Source organism: Marmota monax, unplaced genomic scaffold, assembly GCF_021218885.2.
Source record: "Marmota monax isolate L192 unplaced genomic scaffold, Marmota_monax_Labrador192_F-V1.1 WCK01_AAM20220418_F8-fsc00001, whole genome shotgun sequence".
Taxonomy (NCBI): Eukaryota; Metazoa; Chordata; class Mammalia; order Rodentia; family Sciuridae; genus Marmota; species Marmota monax.
Window position 1 is genome coordinate 9,972,624 of NW_026693777.1, and position 8,435 is coordinate 9,981,058.

The window sequence follows — 8,435 nt, forward strand, 5'->3', positions numbered from 1 at the left end:
ACTACAGACCAATATCTCTAATGAACTTGGATGCAAAAATTCTCAATAAAATCCTGGCGAATCGAATACAAAAGCATATCAAAAAAATTGTGCATCATAATCAAGTAGGATTCATCCCTGGGATGCAAGGCTGGTTCAATATACAGAAATCAATAAAAGGAATCCACCACATCAATAGACTTAAAGACAAGAACCATATGATCATCTCGATAGATGCAGAAAAAGCATTCGACAAAGTATAGCATCCCTTTATGTTCAAAACACTAGAAAAACTAGGGATAACAGGAACTTACCTCAACATGGTAAAAGCTATATATGCTAAACCTCAGGCTAGCATCATCCTAAATGGAGAAAAACTGAAGGCATTCCCTCTAAAATCTGGAACAAGACAGGGATGCCCTCTCTCACCACTTCTGTTCAACATAGTTCTCGAAACACTGGCCAGAGCAATTAGACAGACAAAAGAAATTAAAGGCATAAAAATAGGAAAAGAAGAACTTAAATTATCGCTATTTGCGGATGACATGATAATATATTTAACAGACCCAAAAGGGTCTACAAAGAAACTGCTAGAGTTAATAAATGAATTCAGCAAAGTGGCAGGATTTAAAATCAACACGCATAAATCAAAGGCATTCCTGTATATCAGCAACAAAACTTCTGAAATGGAAATGAGGAAAACCACTCCATTCACAATATCCTCAAAGAAAATAAGATACTTGGGAATCAACCTAACAAAAGAGGTGAAAGATTTATACAATGAAAACTACAGAACCCTAAAGAGAGAAATAGAAGAAGATCTTAGAAGATGGAAAAATGTACCCTGTTCATGGATAGGCAGAACTAACATCATCAAAATGGTGATATTACCCAAAGTTCTCTACAGGTTTAATGCGATGCCAATCAAAATCCCAATGGCATTTCTTGTAGAAATAGATAAAGCAATCATGAAATTCATATGGAAAAACAAAAGACCCAGAATAGCAAAAGCAATTCTAAGTAGGAAGTGTGAATCTGGAGGTATAGCGATACCAGAGTTCAAACTGTACTACAAAGCAATAGTAACAAAAACAGCATGGTACTGGTACCAAAACAGGCAGGTGGACCAATGGTACAGAATAGAGGACACATAAACCAATCCACAAAAGTACAACTTTCTTATATTTGATAAAGGGGCTAAAAGCATGCAATGGAGGAAGGATAGCATCTTCAACAAATGGTGCTGGGAAAATTGGAAATCCATATGCAACAAAATGAAACTGAATCCCTTTCTCTCGCCATGCACAAAAGTTAACTCAAAATGGATCAAGGACCTAGATATCAAATCAGAGACACTGTGTCTGATAGAAGAAAAAGTTGGCTACAATCTACATACTGTGGGGTCGGGCTCCAAATTCCTTAATAGGACGCCCGTAGCCCAAGAGTTAATAACAAGAATAAACAAATGGGACTTACTTAAACTAAAAAGTTTTTTCTCAGCAAGAGAAACAATAAGAGAGGTAAATAGAGAGCCTACATCCTGGGAACAAATTTTTACCCCTCACACTTCAGATAGAGCCCTAATATCCAGAATATACAAAGAACTCAAAAAATTAAACAATAAGATAACAAATAACCCAATCAACAAATGGGCCAAGGACCTGAACAGACACTTCACAGAGGAGGACATACAATCAATCAACAAGTACATGAAAAAATGCTCACCATCTCTAGCTGTCAGAGAAATGCAAATCAAAACCACCCTAAGATACCATCTCACTCCAGTAAGATTGGCAGCCATTATGAAGTCAAACAACAATAAGTGTTGGCGAGGATGTGGGGAAAAGGGTACTCTTGTACACTGCTGGTGGGACTGCAAATTGGTGAGGCCAATTTGGAAAGCAGTATGGAGATTCCTGGGAAAGCTGGGAATGGATCCACCATTTGACCCAGCTATCGCCCTTCTTGGACTATTCCCTGAGGATCTTAAAAGAGCGTACTATAGGGATACTGCCACATCAATGATCATAGCGGCATAATTCACAATAGCTAGACTGTGGAACCAACCTAGATGCCCTTCAATAGATGAATGGATAAAAAAATGTGGCATCTATACACAATGGAGTATTACGCAGCACTAAAAAATGACAAAATCATAGAATTTGCAGGGAAATGGAATGCATTAGAACATATTATGCTAAGTGAAGCTAGCCAATCCTTAAAAAACAAATGCCAAATGTCTTCTTTGATATAAAGAGAGCAACTAAGAACAGAACAGGGAGGAAGAGCATGAGGAAAAGATTAACATTAAACAGAGACGAGTGGGGGGAGAGAAAGGGAGAGAGAAGAGAAAGCATATGGAAATGGAAGGAGACCCTCAATATTACACAAAATTACATATAAGAGGTTGTGAGGGGAAAGGGGGGGAACAAGGGAGAGAATTAAACAACAGCAGATGAGGTAGAGAGGGAAGATGAGAGGGGAGGGGAGTGGGGATAGTAGGGGATAGGAAAGGTAGCAGAATACAACAGTCACTAATATGGCATTATGTAAAAATTGTGAATGTGTAACTGTTGTGATTCTGCAATTTGTATTTGGGGTAAAAATGGGAGTTCATAACCCACTTGAATCAAATGTATGAAAGATGATATGTCATGAGCTGTGTAATGTTTTGAACAACCAATAAAAAAAATGGCTTTTCCCCCCACAGGGTAACATTTACACTGAATCATTTAAAAAGCGTTGTTAAGGGTCAAGATGTGAAAAAAGTGGAAGGAAGAGATTCCAGCAGGAGGAAGAATCCATTGGTCCCTAATTGAGGAAGCACTCGGTGGTCCCAGGAGTCCTCAGGAGATCTGTGTCGCTGAGACACAGCAAATGAGTGACAGAGTCTGTCGAGGTGGCAGCGGCCGGACGTACACGTTTCCTATGCTGTGTTCAGAGCCTGGCTTTCATCTGAAATCCCACTGAAGCTACTAGAAGTTTCAAGCAGAGGCGAGTGATGTGACCCAGGTGTCCTTCTAGAATTCCGGTCTGGCTGCTGTGTGGGGGGTCCCCTGGAGGAGGCCATTTAGAGTGACACAGAAAGGGGCTCTTACAGAATCCTGGTGACTAGTCGTGGTTGATGGTGGTGGGTGGTAGACTCAAGATGAAGGACGAGGATGGTCGGAGACTTGTTTTGGAAGTGGACCTGCATGGAGGGTGGTGTGACGTTACATGGGCGATAAGGGTTCAGGTGTGAGAAGGGCCGAAGGGCTTCAGGCTGGATCAATGTGGGCGGTGGTTTCATTTGAATTTTTACTCTTAATTTGGATACAAAATGCTTGCCACAATATCTGACAGATGTTAACTGCTTGATAAGTGTCAGATTTGAAAAGATAATTGAGAGAACACATCTTTAATAAAACCAGTTCTTAGAAAAAAAAAAAAAAGACCTGACAAGGACAATGTTAGAGGAGGAAAAGTTTACTTGGTGCTCAGGGTTTCAGAGACCTCAGACCATAGCTCACCAGCTCCATTGCTTTGGGTCTGAGGTGAGGCAGGACATCATGGTGGAGGAGAGTGGTGGAGGAAGGTGGCTCAGGACATGGCCACAATGAAGTGGAGAGACCAAGCTTGGCTCACTAGAGACAAAATACCCTAAAGGCATGCCCCCAATGACCCATTTCCTCTAGTCACACCCTACCTGTGTACAGTTATCACCTAGTTAATCCATTTATGGAGATTAATGCACTGATTAGGTTAAGACTCTGATAACTCCATCATTTTACCTCTAAACTTTCTTGCATTGTCTCTACACATGAGCTTTTGGATATCTCATATCTAAACTGTAACAGACAGAAGTGGAAAACACCATGTTAAGTGAAATAATCAAGATGTAGAAAGTCCAGGATCAAATGTTTTCTCTCATATGCAGAAGCTAGAGCAAAATAAGGGAAAAAAATGTGGGAAGGTGGAGCTAATAAAAACAGAGAGAAGATCAGTGGAGTAGAGAAAGGGGACTGAGGGAGAGGGAGGAGGGATGGGAAAAGGGAGTGTTGGCAGCAGGTCCACCCTGGCCCCTGGAGCCCAACCTCCACTAGTTTGTTCTGCATGCCAGTGTGGCCAGCTCACAAGGCCATGGCGAACTTGCGGTTTTTCTGTTCCTGCTTGTCCGTCTGAGACATATGTATCCCACGGGAATGCCTTGACCTTTTCTGGTCTGATGGACTTATTGTTAAGGGAGGTTTCGGTACCTGACAATAATAGATGTTGAAACTAAATTTCTTCCCCCTCCCTCCTGCTTTTGGGTAGTTTTCCACTTCTGCTGCTTGGGGTATAAAAAAGGTGTGTTAGCAATAAAGGGTATTGACTCCTGGATGAAGAACCTTGGTGTCCTGTGTGTCTTTTAACCTTGCTGTCCCTCGCCGGACTCGGCTCCCTTGGCCGGAGGCGGCAGGGAGGAACTGAGGAATGAAATGGACCAAATTATGCCATGTAAATATATGAATATACCATAGTGAATTCCACCTTTATATATATGTAAAGCACCAATTAAAAAAAAAAAACAATAAATGAATAGAAGGAAGACCAGTAGGTAGAGGAAAGGAAAAGAGGGAGAGAGATAGGCCGACAAAGAAGAAGTACCGGGGACTGAAATGGAGCAAATAATATTCCATGCATGTATGATTATGTCAAAATGAACCCTACTGTTATATATAACTATGATGCACTAATGAAAGCATTAAAAAAAGATTCAGGCAACAATAGGCACTGTCTTTATGGTGCAAAGGAATGTTATTTTGGCCTTACTAGTTTGTTTTAATTTTTTGATCTCTGAACATCTGCAACTTCCTCAGGATTGTGCTGTGCACTAAAAATAAAACAACTATAGCTTATGATTCACCTCATTTTTACTGAGTCAGTGCTGTTGATTCTAGGGAAGTCAGTGACATTGGAGAATTACAAAAATGGCAATAAAATTCCTGAATCTGAAATGAATTTTGAAGATGAGCATATGACCTCTGCTTGCCAAAAATCAAGCCTAATGACTGGAAGCTCTGACTTCTTCCCAATTTTACATGGGGAAATCATTTTAATACTTATTGTTGCCAGGCCTCATTATTACCTGGAGTCTGTAGGTTTCATATGTGGAGCTGTTTGGCACAGATGTTTTCATAAGTGATATGTATTATGGTTTGTGTTTAAGAAAAATTAGATGATTTCTGCCCCCACAAATCAGACTTACTCAAAACTTTTAATAAACCCAGTACAACTCAGTTACTATTGTGGAAATAAGGAATTAAAAAACCAGGTAAGGTTACTATTAGCCAGTATAGGCTTATGAATAGACAGATAACTACAATAGAACTTTCCTGGCAGGAAACTTTCCTTTCAACTCTAAAGTTTCATCTTTAGAATTAATTTCTCTAGGTCTTGCAGGGTTTGGTCTTTTAAAGATTCCGAAAATAAAAACATGCTTTCAAGGCATAGTACATTAAAAATGTAGAAACTGGATTTGTAACTGACTTGAAGACTGTGTTCAAATAATGCCTAAGGTATATTTCTAGTAATATGCCTTTGAAATGTTGAATGCAACAATTTAAAATTATTTTATTAAAATGACATTCTCATTAAATTGGCAAATGATGAAGCTTGGGGACATAGCTAATGTGTTGAGTAATATAATTAACATCTAAATGATCTAAATGATTAGTTGGAGATGGAAGGTCAAATTTAAAGAAATTTCCTTACACTAATTTTAGAGTGCAGTGTTTTTTAAAAATAATTTTTATTTATTTTTATTGTTTAGTTTTTGGCGGACACAACATCTTTGTGTGGATGTGGTGCTGAGGATCCAACCCAGGCCACACGCATACCAGGCGAGCGTGATACCGCTTGAGCCACATCCCCAGCCCGAGTGCAGTGTTTTTTTTTTTTTTTTTTAAGGTGACATACTAACAACTGCCCAACCTTTGCATAATGTAGCAAATGTGAAAACATCTTAGGGGTACTGTTGACTTCAAATTTAAAATAAATTGACAGTATGATATAGTTGTGAGCTCCCCTCCCCCTGCCACATCACAAAATCATAATGCAATCATTGGTCCTATCACAAAGGGAATGAAATTCTCTTCTACTTACAAAACATATCTGGTGGATTGTGTTTAATTCTGGGTGTCACATTTTGAAAATTGCTGACCAACCTGAGTATATCTAAAGAAGACTGAGTTGAAGCCACATCTTGTGAGGCATAGTTGAGAGAATGGAAAGTATATAAAATGGAAAAGAGAAACTTGGATGGACTTGATTCTGTCTTTACGCAGCTGAAAGATTGTCATATCAAAGAATTAGATTCATTCTGAGAAGACTCAGAGGCAGAAGTAGAAGAATGAGAGTGTTGGGGCATGGTAGATACTTTGATTAAAAGAGTTATCTGAAGATCAATGTGTTTATTTAGGAGGGATTCTTCTATCACTGAAAGGCCAAGTACTTATGTAGAGACTTTTCATTTACTTGTCAGGGATCTTATAGAAGGTATTCCATGTTCAGTGCTTTCTGCTATTGTTAATGAACATCTTAAAGGAGATCATAAAGCATAGTCAATAGTGGGACACAAAGTAGGTAATTGTAGTCAGGGAGAATAGTGCAAAGAGGAGAGATAATCTTTTTTTTTTTTTTTTGAGAGATAATTTTATTAAGAGAGTATCAAATCAACTTTTTGCCTATGCAATTGTTGCTGAGAGTCAGCCTGTATGGCAGGTGAGGCTGAGGTAAAGAAGAGGAGAATGGGGCTGGAATTGTGGCTGGAGTTGTGGCTCTCTGTTGGTCAATGTGGCTGGAGTTGTGGCTCACTGTGGATCACTAGCTCTTCCCTAGCATATGTGAGGCACTGGGTATGATCCTTAGCAACACATGAAAATAAATAAATAAAGGTATTATGCCCCCCCACCATATATATAAAAGGAGGGGAATGATGCAAGGTGTTGTAGAATGTCTTCCATTTATTTAATCCTTCAGCCATATGCCATGTATAAGGTCTTTGTGCTAGATGCCGGAGATACAAAGTGAATAAAATGTCACTGGAGCTCACATTTTGGTAGAGAAGATGGACATATAGATAAATAATTTACAGTACAACATAGTAAGCACTTTGACAGTAGATGATACATGTTGGATGGAGTCCTATAAAGGGAGCTTGTCTGGAAAAGCAGCAAAGGAAAGTTTTTTGAGCACAAAATTTTCACAGTAAGTAAAGTTGTTTGAACAATCATTTTGTTGGTATAGATCCAAGAAGATGGATTATAATTTGAGAAGCAAAGTGGTTCAATTGTATTGAAAATCTAAGTAGGAAAAATAAAACTTGCTCACCTTCTCTTTGTGGGAATGTGGGGTTTTGTTTGTTTTTGTTTTTAAATTTGTAATGTAAACAAGTGAGAGAATACAGCTTAATAACTTAAACCTAAAAACAATTATTTTCTTAGGATTTTTAACATACTGAGAATTTTACTTATATTTGAAAATTATTGTTCTTTTTTTTACAGTACAGTGAGGTATGCTAATATATGGTTTTTAAACATTTTTAAAAGTTTTTTTAATTGATTTTGTTTTTTTAAATACACGACAGTGGAAAGCATTATAATTCTTATTACGCATATAGAGCACAATTTTGCATATCTTTATATATAAAGTAGGTTCATACCAATTCATGTCTTCATACATGTACTTTGTTTTTTGCATTATAATTCTTATTACACATATATACCACAATTTTTCATATCTCTGTTTGTATATAAAGTATGTTGACACCCAATTCATGTCTTAATACATGTACTTTGGATAATGATATCCATCACACTTCACCATCTTTGCTAATCCCCTGCCCCCCTCCCTTTTCCTTCCACCCCTCTTCCCTATCTAGAATTCATCTATCCCTCCCATGCTCCCCCTCTCTACCTCACTATGAGTCAGCCACCTTATATCAGAGAAAACATTCGGCATTTTTTTGGGATTGGCTAACTTCACTTAGCATTATCTTCTCCAATGCCATCCATTTACCTGCAAATGCCATGATGTTATTCGCTTTTATTGCTGAGTAAAATTCCATTGTGTATATATGCCACAATTTTTTTAATCCATTCATCCACTGAAAGACATCTAGGTTGGCTCCACAGTTTAGCTATTGTGAATTGTGCTGCTATAAACATTGATGTGGCTGTGTCCCTGTAGTATGCTGTTTTTAAGTCCTTTGGGTATAGTCTGAGGTGAGGGATAGCTGGGTCATATGGTGGTTCCATTCCCAGCTTTCCAAGGAATCTCCATACTGCTTTCCATATTGGCTGCACCAATTTGCAGTCCCACCAGCAATGTATGAGTGTGCCTTATCCCCACATCCTAGCCAACATTTATTGTTGTTTGTCTTCATAATAGCTGCCATTCTGACTGGAGTGAGATGATATCTTAGAGAAGTTTTGATT